A 19,154-nucleotide genomic window follows, 5' to 3' on the forward strand; every position below is an offset into this window, starting at 1 on the left:
CTTGACTCTACGTAACAATAAATTGAAATTGAAGTTCATTTTAGAAGAGTAACATCGTTTTTTAGAAATCGTTTTTTTTTTTCAAATTTAGACATTATAGAATTTAATGAATTTTAACAAACTATTATATAAAACACTAAATTGATTGTTAAAAATATTTTTTGAATTTTACACGTTTTTACTTGACTGTTGAATACAAAATGTAAAACTTGAGGTTATGTGAAGAGTATTTTGCGTGGAGTGTGAACTAGAACTATTTTTCTCTGGTGCTTCCTAAATATTCTTATCGTACTCTCATATTAATTTGCATTACAAATTGCAGTTATTAAACAATACTTTATAATGATAAATTCTCTAGACTTAGGGTAATGCCCTAGAAACACTTACGACTTCAGCCGAGAGACGGCTTAACGTAATTATAATCAAAATAATAATCAGATTATATTTTCATTAGTTTTTGACTAATCCGTCTCTCGACTTAAGTAGACAAACGGCTTAGTTAATGGGAAACTGATTTCCCGTATTTTGTCTTAAATCGTAAGTGTGTCTAGGGCATTAGTGCATTTTACATTAAATTCGTTACGTTTTTCATCAAAAATTTGCCTATGCTCACTGAAATAACAAGACTAACAAGGCTAACAAGACTTGCTATTGTAGATGATAAGGATGTCATGTCAAGCATTTACGTTTGATATGTGATTAAATTGACGTTTTAAGGGAAATTAAGATTTATTAAAAAAGAGGAAAAACGGAAATTTAAAATTAAATAACTATTTGCTTTGTCTCATTAAATATCATTTAAGTATAAGAATTATTAATTCTTTCTCTTCGTCATGTCCCATTTATATTAATGTTTAAACATGTTTTTATTCAATGAAAGAGTTTTCTTGTTGTCCTTTTAAACTAATTGCAAACTACAAAGTTTTATTTGCAACAAAGTGAAATTGTTTCTGGAATCTTATATTAAGTCCATTTAGTAATTTATGTACTAGTAACTTATTTCCTACTCTGTAACTGTTTCCCAATGTAAAAGATCTATTTGCAAAGTGTTTGTCCTCTCTGGATAGAAGTTCCAAACAGTTTTTCAACTACTTTATGAACTAATTTGTAAAGCAGTTCTTTCAATCTTTCATTAAACTTTTCTCATTATGTCTAGGATCAAAGACGAAAAAAAGCAACTTAACTAATTGTCTCGAAACTCATGACACTCACTGTAGTTTGAGTTTGTGAAGTGATGAGGTGAAATAGAAGGGTAGATTTCATGTGAAAATTCAAGAAGAGAGAAACCAATAAAGAGATTCTCAGGAGCTTTATGCTTTTTTTCCATTTTACCAATATTGATTGAAATGCATGGGATACATATAAATTCGTTTCCTTTTTTTTTTCTTTGGTTTGGTCTGAAAGGGCAGAATCACATTATGGACCGTCAAATCCTTAAAGTATTTCGCAAATAGATTTCTTTTTATTACACTTTACAGACAAATTCACAATTATTAAGTTAAACTGTAGAATATTTTGAGATTTTTTTTGTGTGAAAATTATGTAATAAAAGAAATAAGACGAGTGCATAACGGCAAACGAAGTTCGTGTCTCGGCTAAATTATACGATTTTTACAAGTTTTAACAGGAGGGGTAGTTTTATGCAATTCAATTTTTTTAAGGCTCATTTAATAACCGAATATGAACTTTATTGAAGCTAATTCTTTGTAGTTAGTTTCGTAAATTAACCGTATTTTTCAAGTAAGACTTTCATAGGAAAAATAAAACTATAAAAAGACATTGAGAATAGTTTGTGTCTCGACTAAACTGTACGATTTCTATAAGTAGTGGAAGGTGGGGCAGATATACACAGTTTGAATCAGTTATCACGTGAATATCAAAAAGTTTCTCCCGTTTCTCTGATGGGGTGGCTATACGAAAATATACAGATAATTTCCGGAGTACTGAACAATTATTAAAGAAAATGCGCGTTCTCTAAAGTTTTGCGAATGTGAAGCTGCCCCACTCTCTTCTTGAGTGGTTTTTAATCTGCTTTTCTTGAATTTTTGACTTAATTCGTCAATTATTTTTTTTTTAACAAGATGAGGTTGTCCTATCCTAAATATGTTACGTATAGTAAGGTGCGGTAATTGGATTGTTTTCCGAAGAGTGCTACTTAAACGCTTGTTTTTGGACTATTGAAATTCCTTTTTACTTCTTATAAATCCATAGAATTATTCACTGTTTCATTCAGAAACATAGTATTAAAAAAAAATATCAAAAATATTAAAGAAAATTTATAAAATAATGATAATACTGAAATAAGTCAGCATGCACTAACTGGGTCATCTTAATTCACTTTTAATTAAACCTTTGGATTTAAAATACTTTTTTCACAAGGAAAAGCGAGGAAAATTGAAATGAGTCGACGATTACATTCACTTATTTAGTGGAAAAAAAATATTATTTTTGCTTTTTCTCAAACTTGAATAGTTATATTATGTTACTGTAGTGACTATATTACGGAAATAAAAATAAAAATATTATTTTAAGTGGATTAGTCCTAAACGATCCAGATAGCGAAGCGCCCGGATTAGCACACTTGACTATACAGTGGACCTATATAACCAGGGGCATGACGTTTCCTATGTTTCCCATATGTTTTTAGCGTGCCGAAAGAACTTTTGAGTTTATTAGCTGTTTTCTGTCATTGTAGAATGAATTAGCAAATAATATAAAAACACAATAAAAGCCAATTTAATAACGAAAAGGCAACCGAAAACTCCAAATTGGCAACCTACGTAGTTTTGGAGATATTTCGTGCAATGTGTACGAAAACAGGTAAAAATTCATACTAAAACTGGTTGCATTTTTCAGAACTAATGTCAGTCCCCTGTATATAAGATTCGGATTCGAACGCTAAAAACCTTTAAAAATGTGTCAGAAAAATGAAAAGTTTATTTAAATTTGTGATGAAGTAACCGGAATTATTCATCCGGCCAATATGGATACTACCACAACTACTTCGTAAAGGCCTGATTCTGATATTGATGATGTAAAAATCAAAAATTATTTGATCTACATTTCTGTCTCAACTCACCTGTTCTTGTTCGGTGTAATTTTTCACCAGTTTTCCGCGTTTTGCTTCTCCGATGAGTTTTGTTGTGGATGGGAGGATGAAGGTATTTGTAGAGAAAAAAAATCACACAGGCACAACCAAATGAGTGTGGAAAATTAAATGAAAAGGTATGGAAGATTGTTGTTGTTGTTGTTGTCAAAAAAAGTTACACCAAGGGGTTTGTTTCACATTGAAAATTATAATTATTTTGGGGAAATTTTTTTTGGAACTGTTTTCCCTTCAAGTTCACATTCCATCGTATTATCACCACTTCAACTTGTTTTTTTTCTAGACGATTTTTTCTTGTTATTTTTAATGAAAAATTTTCACATTTATATATCTGTTTTCACACGTTTGTGTTTTAGAACATTTTTTTTTGTCACTTTGAAGAGAGATTGAGCGTGGATTATTATTATTTTTTTGGTTGTTGATGTTTCCAACGCAGCAGATTATAAAAAAGGCGCTGCCACAAACAACCCAGAGGAAGATGGTGTAAAAAAAAGACGTAAATGAGATTGTGGCACTGAAAATTGAGTTGACAGATAAAAATGCTACGCGCGATGACACGAATCTCTTTTGATGGAATCCACAACTTTGTGTGTTGGCTGGCTTGACGGGTTTTCTTGATGGGGGGACCGCGCGCGTGAGATCTCCTCCAAATGCCTCAGAAGTTGGAAGATATAATGCTTTGTTGGTATATGTGTGAATAACTTTTCCAAATACACAACGAACTCTTTTTTTTTATTAATTCATCCGGAGAGAATGTGAGAAGTTTTCGAAGGTATATATATATATATATTATATATATATATAATATGTAAGATATATAACTTCAAACACAAAAAGAAGTTGATCACACTAGAGAAAAATTCTTCACTAGCCCCCCTAACAAAATCCCTCACGAATTTCTTCACACTTTTCTTTTGGTGGCTTTCGTGGGACACCAATTCCAGGTGAGGTCCAACTTGTCCACGCCAACAATATCTACGGGAGTGGACGCAATCGTGGCAAGTAATTTGCCAGAAGCACCAACTTCACAGACAACAACTGAATGCCTCCATTTGCGCGACAGAGGGGCAAAAATGCCAAGCGGACTCAACTAGTCTGTTGAATGGAGATTCTGTGACTGAATTTCAATGGTGCTCCCGGTCTCGGTGGTCTCTCTCTCATGTTTCTGGCAAAGTGTTGAGAAAATATTCTATTGCGCTCCTCCATGTGTCTGCTATGTATGTGTGTAGTCGGGTTTTTATACACAGGGGGGATACCTAAGTAGTCATCTCTTTCATACTCGCTCCCATTGCGGCGTTTTGCAGCGATGGAGCAGGGAAAGGCGGGGTATACTCCAGTGAGCTGTCTAATATAGCTCTAACTTCATGCTCTCCATCTTGACATTCACAAAAATCTTTTTCCCCAATCTCCGTACTTGGAGACTATCCAACGAATGTATGGAGAAAGGTGGAGAACAAAGAGAGAAAATGATGAGGAGCAATCAATGCCCTTTCGGCACAAACTCAAAGAATCAAGTAGAGGGATTAAGTGATGTCGAGACGGCTCCTCACCGGCCAAATAGAATGTTGTTTTCTGTGGAGGGAAAATTGAGACTTTAATGGCCCATGAGTAGCACACTGTTGAACTTAAAATGACCAAATAAAATGTTCTGCCTCAAAACACTGCATTAAAGAAATGTTCAGTAGTGACTTCTAAGTGGAATGTAGTAATTAGGGTGGATTAACTTAGGGCCTCTCATCTACTTTTCCGTCACTTTGACTAAATGGTTACCATTTCATAAAATAAGGTTTTATTTATTAGAGATTTTATTTATAAAGATCTCAATTACAAACATTATTCAAACATTTTTAATTATAAAAATCATAAAAATAATGTTTTCTTGCAAAAAAGTCAAACTGTGTCCCTATAATCTTTTTAGAATAAGAGTAACAGAGGAAGAAGAGCATAGGGGAGACCGGGGTAAAATTAACCAGAGGTAGAATTAGCCAGATTTTTTTTCATTTCCCTTAAAAAGTACATTGAGCAAAGTATTTTTTAATGAAAGTAGGGACACATCCCTATTCCCTGAAATATTAATAAGTCCGAACCTGTTAGCCCACAATTTAGAAGTATTTTTATAAAATGGGTATTATAAAAGGGAGGCACTCAATGGGTCATGTGGTCTATGATGCAAGTGTTCCGGGTTCGAATCCCCTTTTATCGAGTCAACGGTCTTGCCTATTGCACCACTGATTCCCCAAGGCCTAGTTCCTCTATGGAACGTTGTACCACCGTTATTGTTATATTATTATTATTAATATTATAAAATTATTTTGATATTACAGTTTTTGGTCCAGTATTTGGTTTCTTGAATTACTAGTGAAGATATCATAATTTTATTTTGCTTCTGGTTTTATAAAGTTAATTGAGAATTATTTTTCACATGGATATCAATTATCTACTTTTTTTATATAAGATGATAAACGTTCCTCATTCCAAGACCAGTCCCAAGACCAGTTTTTCAGCAATTTCGTCTGAAAAACTGGTGGAAATTTGTACCCCAAAAATCGCTATATGAGACGCTCAGAGCAGAAGTGGGCTATTTTAATAAGGAAATGCATACAAAAGAGACCACTTTTGCTCTGAGCGTCTCATATCTACTGAGGCCGGGGCACGTGTAGCATACTTTTTTCATTATCCTCTCAAAAAAAAAAAAAACAGTCAAGCATTTTAGAGCTTTGAACTACTCGGTTTTATACAGCCAATATCCTAATGCTACTTCTGAAAAAGCTTGATTTGCTGACTAAAATTATCCCGGTCTCCTCTATGTTTCTTAGCACTTTACTGTTCTCAAGTGCTTCTGCATTATCGACTTTTCTTTGTGATAAGTTCTGTCACGACTGTTTTAACCAGTCCTTGTCGTGTTTCAAAATCGCTGAACATACGTGACAGGTAGCAACACAAAGAAAAATTAACTATGTAGATGTAGAAGCACTTCAGAACGGTAAAGTTCTAGAAAAACATGTCCATGATCATTATTCATTGGCATAACGCTGTAATGGTGCTATTCCAACGAAAAATGAGAATATATGTTTTTTTAGAACTTTTCTGTTCCCAAGTGCTTCTACATAAATCGACTTTTCTTTGTGTTGAGACTCAACACAGAGAAAAGTCGTCCTCGCCGTGTTCTCATTGTTCCAGGAACCAACACAAAAAAAGCCGATTATGTAGAAGCATTTGAGAACAGTAAAGTTCTAAAAAAAACATGTTTATTTTCCATGGGAATAGCACTACAATGGTATTATTGCAATGAAAAAATAAAATTTGTTTCTTAGCACTTTACTGTTCTCAAGTGTTCTCAAGTCTTCAACTGTTCTCAAGCCATGTGTCAGATCCATTAAGAACATAGGAAAATACTGAATTGTCCGAAACTTGAAGCGTTCAAAGGTAGCGCACTCCTATCTATTGAATTTTATAATAAAATTATAAATATTTTAATTTTATAATGAAAATGTTACAAAATTAAAGATTTTAGTGGATATGTAGCATATGTTTTGTGTCAGTAATTTTTAAAATTGTATCTTTCGTTTTATAAAGGTATTGGGAATTAGGAATTAAAACTGATCCTTCAGTAATCTGTTACAACCTCCCCTATAGTTTGCTTTTAAGTAGGTGAATTTTCCTTTATGCTGTGTCACTGTAAATTAGAAACTACTTACCTACTTAATAAAAAAAAACTCTCTTAATAAATATCTGATTCAGATATGAACGTGACTCACCGTAACGGACATAATATACAAATTATACACTGTTTTGTATGACCACAAATTTCACGTTATATGGATGGAAGGTAAAATTGGTGCGATGATGAATCACAACTGTAAGACGGTCCCCAAATGCAAATTTAATATACTATCATTATCGAGTTTCTGGGCTGTATTCCTCGAAGGAGTTTATGGTAGAAAGGATAAAATATGAAGGTTATTTATCATTTTTTTCCTTGCACATGCCCTTTTTTTCAATGTTGTGTTTTCCATTGGAAGTCATATTGATTGATAGGACAAATGCTTAGCATTTTAGACTTAGACATGTGAAAATGCAATTATATAATTAAATTTTAAATGAGTGATTGCCGATAAATTCACTTTAAGATAATTTGAAATTGTCTCACCTGTTTATCGGAAATTGGATGGGAAACAGATGAGTTATCGAATACAAGAATGATATTGAACCCTAATGCAAAGTAAATTAAAATTATTCAATTTTGCAAATGAGCTTCACAAATGTGCGATAAAGATAGCTGAAAAATTTTAGTTGAATTTAGTGTCTAAATTAAATGTTCTTATCCTGAGTTTATGGCCTCTACACACTAGAGATATTCATGCCCATATTTAAGCAAAATCCCTATGATTGTGTAGGAAAAACTGTTAAATATGGACATAAATTTCTGTACTCTGAATAAGCAATTAAGCAACTCTTGACCATTCAATTTAAAGGCATCTACTTATTTTCAAATTCAAAATTCTGTCAAAAATTTCTTTTTTGACGGAAATCGTCTGCACAGCTGTAGATGGAAACGTCAAAATTCTGTCAGAAATGCAATTTTTGACGAGAATTACTCTCAATGTGTAGGAGCCCTAAAGGTTTACAAAGATATTGTAACTAGCTTAGAAATAAAAGAGAATTTAGGGGAGTTGGATTTTTCATGATTAGAAATTAATGTTTTTCTTTGACTATGTAGAGGAAAATATAAAACTTTTGATGGTCGGAAAATTTTTGGGGTACTACCGACCTAATCATTCTTAAAGGTTTACCGACTGGCTTTGAAATTTAAACATTTAACCTTGATTTTTTAATAGCGGTTTCTTCAAGGACAGATATTGAGTAGACTAAAAGCGTATGTTATTTAAACAAAAAAAAATATTTCGTTAATTTTTAGTAAATGTTTGTGAACTCCTATATTGATGACTTACAAAATGCTCGTAAATTGCATAACCCACTAACAAGTTCATAAAAGTTTGTACAGTTTCATAAACATTGTTTGTAGCATCATCACTTGGCAATTTTTTTTGTCGTTTTACAAACATTTTTTTCGTAATTTTTTTATTTGTTTAGCAAAAATTTACGAATCAAATGAGAAAATTTTACGACTATTTTTATGTGTGTTTATGAACATTTACGAAGAAATATTTGTAAAAGAATAAAAATGCTCTTCAAGAGATTATTCAACAAACAATAATGCGGAAAAAAGTACAAAGTTTTACGAACTTCGTAATAGATTATACGATTTACGAGAATTTCATAAGTCCCCAGTAGTAATTCACAAACATTTTCGAACTATTTCACGAGATCTTATTTTTCTGTTTATATAAATTTGAAATCTTTATGTAAATGTATATATTTCTCACCATAGAATTAATCGGTTGTGAACCGATAGTGAACCCTTTCATAACCGATAAATTATTTTTATTCAAAATTCAATTCAAACGCATCTCTTCAAAGTGTTAATAAAAATATTATTAGCATTGATACTATTTAGGGGAAGGCTTTAATACTTCGCATATACTCTGGCTTCGAACATATCATATTTTTCCCATGTTCCTTTAATAAATCTGATTTATTTTTTCAGGAAATGTATGATCTAAGAACTAAGACTGGCTATTGAAATATGTTGCCATGTTGTCGAAATATGAAGTGCCCAAAGTCAGAGTGTTGGCGAAGCCTTAAAGCCTTCCCCTAAGTGTATTCTATACCCTATCTCCCTCGTTATTAAGTTTATTGATCAGTGGATTTAAAAATTAATCATAGCATAGATTTCTTCTATTAGTTTAACGACCACTTCAGTTGTCATATACGAGTAAGCTCTTGCCACAGTGATAAGTTGCGATAAGTACAGTAGTATAAACATTTCCCCAAAAACATCTCCCCAAATTCATGTACCCTGTCAGTTCAATGTGATTCCCCCTGAGAGTGCGTTAATTTGAATACTTGAGGGAGAGAAAGCAACAAATGTAATGAGATTTTGTCGTATTAACATAGCGCATTTTCACACTTGCTTAATTCCCTTTAGTTTTTCCCACATTCATAAATGAGAATGTATTTTCGAGAATTTTGCCTCTATTTTAGTGCAAATTCTTGTAATTTACTCAAAAATCCTCTAATGTGCATCTTGGAAAATTTTATAAGTTTACCAAATGTTAAATTTAAGTTTCTTACTTATAGCACTTAACTATTAAATATTTTATTCATTGCTTAGTAGCTCTTATGTGTTCTAATTATGGGTATTTTAGCAAAAGTCTGTGACAATTTCTTCACTAATTATACCCATCAGTAATTTCACTTTGCTTAGTCTCTTGGAATTCTTGCACTTTCAGACTTTATTTTGCCAAGAGAATTTTAAATGTTTCTCGTCCTTGTGAAAGAAAAGAGCTAGCTAAGTGAAAAGCATTTTGCGGAATATACGAACTTGTCAATTATATGCCATGCTCGAGAAATTTATGTTGCAAGAAAAAAATAAAACGTGGGGTAATGCATCATCTTACGAGTTCAAGCATTTCACAAACTTTTTACCAATTTTGCTATTATGTTTTTGTGTATTTTTACAGGTTCAAAACCGATTCATAAATCATATATTAAATACGGATACAAAATCCAGTAGCAGTAATACAATTAAATTTCAGATGAAGATAAATAAGGGTGGAGACAGATTTTACCACGTATCACAAAGTCTCAAGTGAGAAATGAAAAAAAAAATTTTTTGGCCAAATTTGGTTTTAGTTTTTAACATACTTTCCTTGTAAGTCGATATATCGAGTATAACAATTTTCAAACATCCCGTCCGAAAAGTTTTCCTTCAGAAGCTCTCCAAGATGTATTTTAAATCCAGCGAAGAAATACGACTGGGAGCTAAGTCTACCGAGGATGGGCGATAGATAAATTGAAATTTATGTTAAAAATATACTAATTTAGACTTTTGGTGAGGTCCACGAAGCATTTAAATCGATATCTCTAACCATTTGGTCTCTAAGCTCTTCTAACGGACAAATGATTTCTAAGAATAAATGTACATCATTATTAACGACATAGTTACGTATAACGATGTCGAAATAAGTAATGAGTCGATGACGAAATAAGTAATACCCAACGCATAATAACGTTTGTTTAGTAAATATGTTTTTGACATTTCAATGAAAGTGAGTGAGATCTATATCTAGTCATCCCGCTCATTTTCATGGGAAATTTTGAAAACATGTTTACAAACAAAAGTTATTGTGCGCTGGTCATATATTAATGCTCTTTCTAAACAATTCCAGCAGTAAAAATATATATGAGCTTAAAAATCAATCCCAATTTATGTCAAATTTATTTGAAATTTTACCTGTTTTATTCGTTTTAAATGAAATCGGGGAATATGGTCTGCCTCTGAACGAAAAATTATGTTTATTAAAAATCTGAAAAATCTCCAAATTGGGTTTTATTTTCTATTACATAAAGAAGTTCTTTTTTCATTCAGCTTCCACTTTTAGTACCCACAAGTCCTAAGTTTTAGGAAATTGAAAATGTGATGTCTATTTGTACGAAGGCAGCCTATATGGTGTGCTTTTAAAAGTGGAGGCTGCCTTTATATCTTTATTTTTCACTGATAATAATATTGAGGTAAAAACATTAAACTGGTCATAATTGAGCTTGAACACTAATGCACTCACTAAAAGCAACATTATATTCAAAAGACATTAAATAGTAACTCTTCTTCACGGTTTTCGAAGCACTGTTTGCCACGTGAAATTTGTAACAAAAAGCTATTAAAGCTATTATCGAGACAACTAACCCTCTTATTAAGGTTGGAATTGCAATTGAAGTTTATTTTAACCCTCTAATACGTTTATATAGAATTTTTTCGATAAACATTTTTTCCAGCACTTTTCTTAAGTTTTTTTTAAACAAATTTTAAAATTTCACGCTTTTTCAACAACAGAAAAATAAATAAATTTGCATTTGAATTTATTGTTTTTTTTTATAGTTTATTCAATTTATTTTAATTTTTATGAACTCGAAATTTTCAATATTTCAATTTCGAAATACTTGTAAACAGTTAACCACAAATTTTACATTTGATATTACATGTTAATTTAACTAAACGAAAATTATCTCGACTGAAGTATATCCTTATATCGAAAACCTTTTTAGTTCCTTTTTATTCTATATAAAATTTTACATAGAAATTGATTAACAGCGAAGTAACGCACTGATACTTCCTTCAGTGATCAGTCACGAGTGTAAATCCAACACTCGATGTACAACTATTTGTTTGTTAAAATTAGGCCAATTATATAAATATGAGGCTTGGTCTATAACACTCACATGTTCAGTCTAGCCTTATTGAGAGTTGTCACAAGACTCCTCTAAGAGGAAGTTATTTAACACAAGGTAAGGGTAGAATGTAACACCAATTTTCACTCCATGTGGAGTTATTTTAACACTCATTCCAACACTCATTTGTATAATATATAAATTTAAATGAATCGAAAAATTCATTTTATTTTGTGGTTTTCCACAGTTAGTTCTTCAATTCTCATCTTTAAAATGCATCGTCATATTCAACTGTATTCTATCGAGCAAAATAGAAATAAAAAAAACTGTTGAATAGTGAAAAATTGAAATTCAGAAAAAATGCAACTCTTGCAATATTTTGCCATGCTCTGGGGAAAATAATTTATTTATCAACTCTTTTCAGAGTTATATCAGAAACATTTGTTCTGCTGGCAAAAAAATAGTGAGCTATATACAGTGAAGGGAAATGTGGAAAATTTATTTGTTTCCATATCGAGACAGACGTTTAAATTCTAATTCAACTTGCAACATTTAACAGGTAGACAAATTTGTTTTGCTCCTCACATGGTAAGCCAAAGTCTTGTTTTTCCTGGATGGAAGCTCTTCGCTTGGTGCTTCTGAAAGGTTTCTCCATAAACTGTCTGGAAGAGAAGGATGTGTAGGAAATAATTCATAGGGTTGCACACTGAATTGTTGGTGCAAGAGATGGAGACTGGTAGAGAAAGTCATGAACAACAACAGCAACAAAAAAAAAGAAGTTGGAGAAGGATGTTCTAATGAAATTGGAAATGTTGGCTACATTTCAGTCCAATTGCTCGCTCTTTCACAGCTTTTCAATTCATCGTCATAGTCAGTGGGTTCTCCTATCCCATTCTGTGGTTGTGAATAATTAATAGGGGGTCTTTTTGGGTGGTGGCACTTGATTGTTATTGGGAAACATCAATGAATATGAATATGATGTCTCAATTTCTCTATTATGAAATGTGTTGAATATTGAAATTTTCTATCTCCATTCCTTTTGCAGCATTTTCGATTTACACTTGGATGTCTAAAGGTTTTTAAATATTCAGATGAGATGGTTATGTCTTGTTTCCAGGGGATAATATAGAGAGACCAATGACAGAGGGACAAGGCTCACAGAAGGTACAGGTCATGGTATTAGTTAGGATATGAGTGACAGAATACAAGGCTTGTATGATAAGGATAAGGTTCAGTAGGCAATTAGGGTGATAGGAACAGGACGCAAAGGTCAATGAATAAAAAATGAATTGTAGCTCCCATTAAAGATTCTCCATGGAAAATCCTGTTGATTCCCAGTGGAAAATCCTATAGTCTCAATAGAGATTCTTCCGATTCTTCATTTCAGTGCAGAAATTATGAATGAAATTTGGGTAGTAAAACTCTACTGAAATCTTTCTCTAAGGCACTTCCAAAGAGAATCCATTACATCCTTCTAGATTCTATACATGTAAATTTTTCATTCTATAAATTTATTCAGAAAAAGCGAGAGAAAATGTGATAGAAAATATCCTGGAATCGTTTTCTATTGCAGATGCGCTATTTTCACAAACTTTGTTGTATTTATTGATTGTTTTACGTATTCTTCATTTCATTTTACTCTATATTTGCAACGTGAGTGCAAAACCGTAAAACGATCTCCTGCTCTAAATAGGGAGAGCTTTCGAGCTTCGCATACACTCTGTCTTTGAACACTTCTTTTTTTTTTAGGATATGTGTGATTTGACCCTTTAAGGACGATTGGAACACCGGTGTCCCATAAAGAAAATAATTTTTCCTGACTACATAAAGTTATTTTTTTCTTATGTTTCTACGTAATCACAAAGGAGAGGGTTGAAAGAATCTAGGATATTTTTTGCAAGTCTCCAGCTATTTGCTAAATAGTAAATTTTTAAGCTTAAAAATTACGAATTTTTAAATTGTCATAATGAAAATTAATTTTAATTATTTTTTATACTTCCAATTTTTTTTTATGCGAAACCGTTTTGGAAAAAGAAACTACAATACTCAAACATGATATTTTTCATTAAAGTGAAAATTATCATTCATTGGTATTGTCAGAAAAATTACTTAAATATTTGGGCTATTTTTGTTCCTATCGTTCATAGAAGTACAAAATACACCAAATCAGGCTCTGTTGGATTTTCTAAGGCTAGATGTAAGACCTTTAACTGATTTTGTATATCGGTTTCATTTTTATTACTGATTTTCGGTCCGCGAAAACTGTCTCGTCGTTAATGGGTTAAGACTAGCTGTTGAAATATATTGCCATAGGTCGGATTCATAAAAGAAATATGGGAAAAATATGAAGTGTTCAAAGCCTGAAAGCCTTCCCCTATCATGAAATATTTTTATTGCAATTAAACAACTTTCGATTTTCTTTAAAGTTCTTTTCTTTCACTTCTATTTCAAACCTAAGAATTAACCTGTTTATCTATATGGAATACTCGCTTAAGCTCTACAAAAATCACTGCAACTGTTTAGAATTTTTAAAAACTGAAAAATCTGGGAATTATAATGTACCTCGTGTCTGAAGACCGTAGAGCCATTCGGTGAGGTTGATTGGGTTGATTGATTGAGTGTTTCTATGGATAATTTAGCGAAATTTTCATTCAAATTTCCGGATGGAGCTTTTGCATTGAAATCCACAAATCCTCTTGTAGTCAGAATCTTTACTGAGCTCTCCCATGACAGAGGTGCCTTGTTGGGAAGTGATCCATTTCATTCACATCATTAAGTTCTCTAACTTTCTATTACTATGTTTTCACAAGTAAAAAGATGGATAGTGGACATTTGAAAATTGGTTTATTAAATTTTTAAACTTCGTAAGGGGAATTGGTGCTAAATTAGGAAGTTTAATGTGTTAAGGAATACTGAAATATTTATTAAGGTGATAGAAACTGTTAATTTAAAATTTTAAAATGACCTTGAAATAACATTGAATTAATTTTTAGGTTTCTGAAACAGAGCCAGAAGTGAAAAAAGAACTTAAAAAAATTAAGACTTAAACAATATATTTTTTCTATTTTTTGCAATATACTAAAATATTTATTTAATTCCAGCTCTTAACCATATAAAAGAACAACATTTTGGCTATATTTTCTGAAAATTTCGTTTATAGATTATTTCAAAAAGGCATTGAATAAATGAGCAGTAAAAAGTTAAAATTGATCAGTAACAAAAAAATTTGAAACAGTGATATTATCGTCCAAATTCTGGCGAAGGGAAAATAAAAGGCTTTTCACTCTATATGGAACTATTTTAAATGTTAAATATATAAATTAGGCCCATTTTTGTAAGGATTTAAGTTTTTTACTGACCATAATTAGATATTTTACTGCTCATTTTTGATTTTTTACTGCCCATTTAGAATTTTTTACTGCTCGTTTGTTTTTTGCCTTTCAAAAATGCAGCTGGGTCTTGATTTTCGGATACTTTTTTTTTTAAACTTACTTTCCGATAGTTACAATTACTCAGAGTAGATAGAACATTTGAAACTTGTTATACCTTTCCATCAAATTAATATGGGAAAAGTTGGATCTGTATTATCCAGTAGGGGAATGTTGGCATGGTTCGCACAGAGTGCGATCTTAGCCATAAGATAGATCATTATTAAGCTTATGAAACGAGATGAGAAATGGTAGATCATCTGTTTGCAAACAAAGAGAAAATTCGCATCGTTTGAAGGTTTACTCTGTGCGAAGCTTGCCTACATTCCCCTAATAGCAACAGATCTTGTAAGCAACTTGTTCAAAAAATTTCTTCTAAAAATCAATTTTGAGAACCCTCAAGCTTCCCAGCCAACACCAAATGCTAACGGATTTCAATTTAGCTGAAAACATAAGTACTTAATCTGAATTATGCTAACCTTAAAAAAACACTCTCGAGGCAGTGCCATTTCCATATATATTTGGTTAGCACTTTTTGTTCGAGAACTGCTAACCAGTCAGCATATTTTTGCTGATCGACTTAGTACAAGTATGCTGAATACGCTGCTTTTTTCAGCTAACTGTGCTCTCTGGGTTAGTTCTAAAAATCTAAATAATGTCAATAATATTAAAAGGTATCATATTTGACAATTTCTTTCTACTAGAGTATTTAATATGGGGGCTTTAAGCACAGAATTGGCAAATTTTATGCACAATAACCTAATTATAAAGTCAGATCTAAGTTCAGGAAATTTATTTAAAGTATTTAAACCATGTTCTAATAGTGCCATGTGAGAGCATATAATACGGGTCATAATAATAAGCATTATCCTGAATAAAGACAAAAATAGCATGTCCTCTACTAAATGAAATTAGTTTAAATTAGACTATAAAGTTGTTTTGATTTTCGTCTTGATTGCGATTTTAAGCAATAGAATTCAGATCGTTATTATATAACGGAAATAATATTTTTCCCAGAAAACTCCTGAGTTTATTTCTTTTAAAAAAATAAAAAAGAGAAAGTTTACGAATTGCTTTCTTTTTATTTTTTATTATTAATATTATACATTTCTTTTTTAGATTGAAATGTCAATAAACTATACTCCAGCTGATATTAAAATTCTACAATGTTTACTACGAATGTCATTTAATTTTTTATGAATTATTTATTTATTAATTTATTTTCATCGGAGTTTAACTGTAGTTGAAATTAGTTTCAGATTGGACAAGAGGTGTACAGATAAAATCGATTACAATATTTTAACAGAGCAACAAACATGTGTTAGGAATTTAACAAAAGCGATGAAAATGGCAAAGAAGAATTTAATAAACAGACCAATACAATTTGTATGTAGACAAGGACTGTGACATCTCAAAATCCCATCTAATTTGATTCCGTTTAATTAAATGCAATTCACTCAATTGAATATCCGTTTTTCACTTAAACAAAATGTGAGAGAATTGCTGAATCAGAAGAGTGAAAAGTACATAATTTAAAATCACTGTCATGTTTCTTGTTTAGTTGAATGAGTTTATTGCTTTCAATGACTTACCCAAATATTCTCAAATCTCATTAGACATTTCTCAAATGGTTTAGCTCACGGGGTTTTCCAGGGATTGAGAGAAACTCGAGAAATAGTTATTAGCATATTTGCAAATGTTGTTTTTACCAATTATGCTGAAAATTCAATGTGACAAATTGTGGATTCTAAAAAAGAAGAAATTAATCGAAATGCATAGATTATAGAAGTCACTGTACTATGTCGTGTTTGCTGAAAATGTTTGTATCACTATCAGGGTTGGGCGATTTTTTTACGTTTTACATCGTTTTTTACACAGTAAAAAAAGCTTTTAATATGTTCTACATTTTTAACATATAAAGTTAAAATGTAAAAAATTTTAAATTGATTGATATCTATCAAATATCATATTCAATTTTTTTTTACTCAATCAAAAATATCACTGTACGTACACAGTAAAATATTTTGCGGCTTTTTGTTGTGAAGCTTGCTGTCTAAAATGCATGACGAAATTTACTGGAAATCCCATTACAAATTTTCTACTACCCGGTTGAGCCAATATAATAATAACCATCTAAACCAGAGGCGTGCAAGAACCGTTGAAACCGAATAAACTTCAAATGAAACATGCACGTCAATGGCCAAAACGCTACAAGAACAAACTTATTTTGACGTTCATTCGGTTTCAACGGTTCTTGCGCACCTCTGATCTAAACAATTAATAATTTTTGAACTTCTATAACTACATGCTCAGGGAGTTTTCCAATTCTGTGGTTTCTGCTAATCATCAATATTGTAAAAATAATTGACATTATGATTTATTTCCTGCTCTCTTCATAACGATATTTTTGGGGATTTTGCTACCTTGTCCAAGACATCACATTCCAGAAAACAATGTTCATGAAGAGATTCATTGTCTCCTTGCTAACACTGATTCTGTGGTAACGAATGTTTCTGTGACAATATTATAAAAACCATCTTTATCAAAATGAGACTAACGATTAACCAAAAATTCACAAAGAAATTATAATATTATATTGATCTTTAATAAAATCTGCACAGAATGCGAGTGAAGAGGAGATCTAAATTGCTAAACGTTTCGTTCGAAAGCTGTGAGTATTTTATATTCAATTTTAACCGTTGTGTGCTGAAGCTGTGCGGTCTTTATTTGCAATTTTAACCTTTTCGTGTTGCAGCTGTGAGTGTATTACATACACGTAAAATCATTTTAAGCTTGAGTTGTGCCACATTTGAGTATAATATTAACCGTTTTATTAGAAATTATTAAAAAGTATTTTTTTCAGATTTTAAAAATTCATTGATCAAGTCGTACTATTTCCAAGTTTGCGAATAGTGGAAAAATTGTATTTTTATGTCTCATTGTTTTACATGTATACTAACAATATTAATTTTCGTTCTGTTATACGTTAATGGTAAAAAAAAATCAGCATGTTGAGGATTTAACACAGACAACATTCTGAAATACCAATCTGTGGACAAAGAACGAATAATTAGAAAATAGTAACGTTATTTTACCACAGAAAGTATGTTTTATGTGTACAAAATCGTTGACTTACTACACATCAACAGGTATTCATAACAAAATTTTGTTCATGACTTTCCCAAGAATGTTTTCTTGATATTCCTCGTAAGCAATATCAATATTGATATTGCTTACAGGAAATGTTTAAAAGATTCAAAAATGCTTAATTTTTCTTTTTTACATTTTATATATTTTTTGCATTTTTACATATTTTTTACTATGTAAAGGCACAACCCCGATCACCATAGCACGTAGTTTATCGTTCTCATGTGCTGCAATAAGACACTCAAAAGTAATGTAAAATTTTTGGAAAGATCGTTATGCAGGGCATCGGGAACACTTTTACAAAAAGTGAAGAGAGTTCGATTCTATCCGGAGTTGCAGGAAATGTTTTTGTCTTTACTTACCTTTCTTCTGGACTTTTAGCTGAGACTCTTTTCTCGACTACAATAAGGAAAATAACCATCTTCCTTTTCCAATATGGAAATATTTTGTTCTTTAAATTCTCTTCGTTTAAATGTTTCAAACTTTTGTCTTTAATGTGAATTAGACATAAGAGAAAATTAAATAGTATGTTTCCAAGAGCAATTTGTACACATATTCTGAATCACTAACTTCTGCAATTGTCCTGTGCGGTAACAGCTTCTCAGAATTCCTTTCACTGCGACTACACAACATTCATTCATCAATATTTCTCCATATATGCTTTTCAATACTTTCAATAGAGCGAAAATCGCCTGAGGGTAGAAAATTTAACGGAAGGAGCTACATAAAGTGAAAGCCATTTGGTGGGAGATTGAGATTTGCAGGAAAACTTATGGTTCTATACTTGATAATTGATAACTAGAACACAATGGTCAGAAGAAAGATATTAATTGATCAAAAGTACAAGTTTCTCGTGTGAATCGAATTGAAGTAGTTATATAGAATGGTGAATGAGTTCGTATTAAAAATTGTTTTCGGGAAGAACTTTTAAGTGTAGAGATATAAATGGGATTAGTATGAAAACTTAGAACATTGTGTGTAAGTGAAAGAGCGGAAATTGAAATTTATCTCAATCGAAAATTTCACATTGAGGACCCCTGAAAACAATTTACATAATGTTAGATGTTTTGGTGTGAGTGTATGTTCTCTGTGTGTAGGAGTGAATGTGATTCTGGATGTTGGTACTTTGAAAACTTTGCTGAACTCTCAAATAAATCGCTATGAATTAAATTAACCACTGGTGG

The 19,154-nt window shown here is 31.6% G+C and overlaps 2 protein-coding genes across 5 annotated transcripts in view; one reads left to right on the forward strand and one right to left on the reverse strand.

The window, feature by feature from the left end:
• Positions 1-4,233, reverse strand: part of LOC129799522 (serine/threonine-protein kinase D3) — a 47,221-nt gene extending 42,988 nt beyond the window's left edge. For 2 of the 4 annotated variants that reach the window (XM_055843477.1, XM_055843474.1), the window contains exons 1-2: positions 4,014-4,233; positions 3,080-3,560 (exon numbers count right to left, since the gene is read on the reverse strand). The gene's annotated coding sequence lies outside the window, so the exon portion shown is untranslated. Of the gene's footprint in view, positions 1-3,079 lie in introns of all 4 variants that reach the window. The other 2 variants (XM_055843475.1, XM_055843476.1) reach the window with 1 other exon arrangement.
• LOC129799524 (NADP-dependent malic enzyme) overlaps positions 1-19,154 on the forward strand; it is a 150,910-nt gene that overhangs the window by 54,224 nt on the left and 77,532 nt on the right. The window lies entirely within an intron of this gene.

Source organism: Phlebotomus papatasi, chromosome 1 (genome assembly GCF_024763615.1).
Source record: "Phlebotomus papatasi isolate M1 chromosome 1, Ppap_2.1, whole genome shotgun sequence".
In the NCBI taxonomy this organism is placed as follows: domain Eukaryota; kingdom Metazoa; phylum Arthropoda; class Insecta; order Diptera; family Psychodidae; genus Phlebotomus; species Phlebotomus papatasi.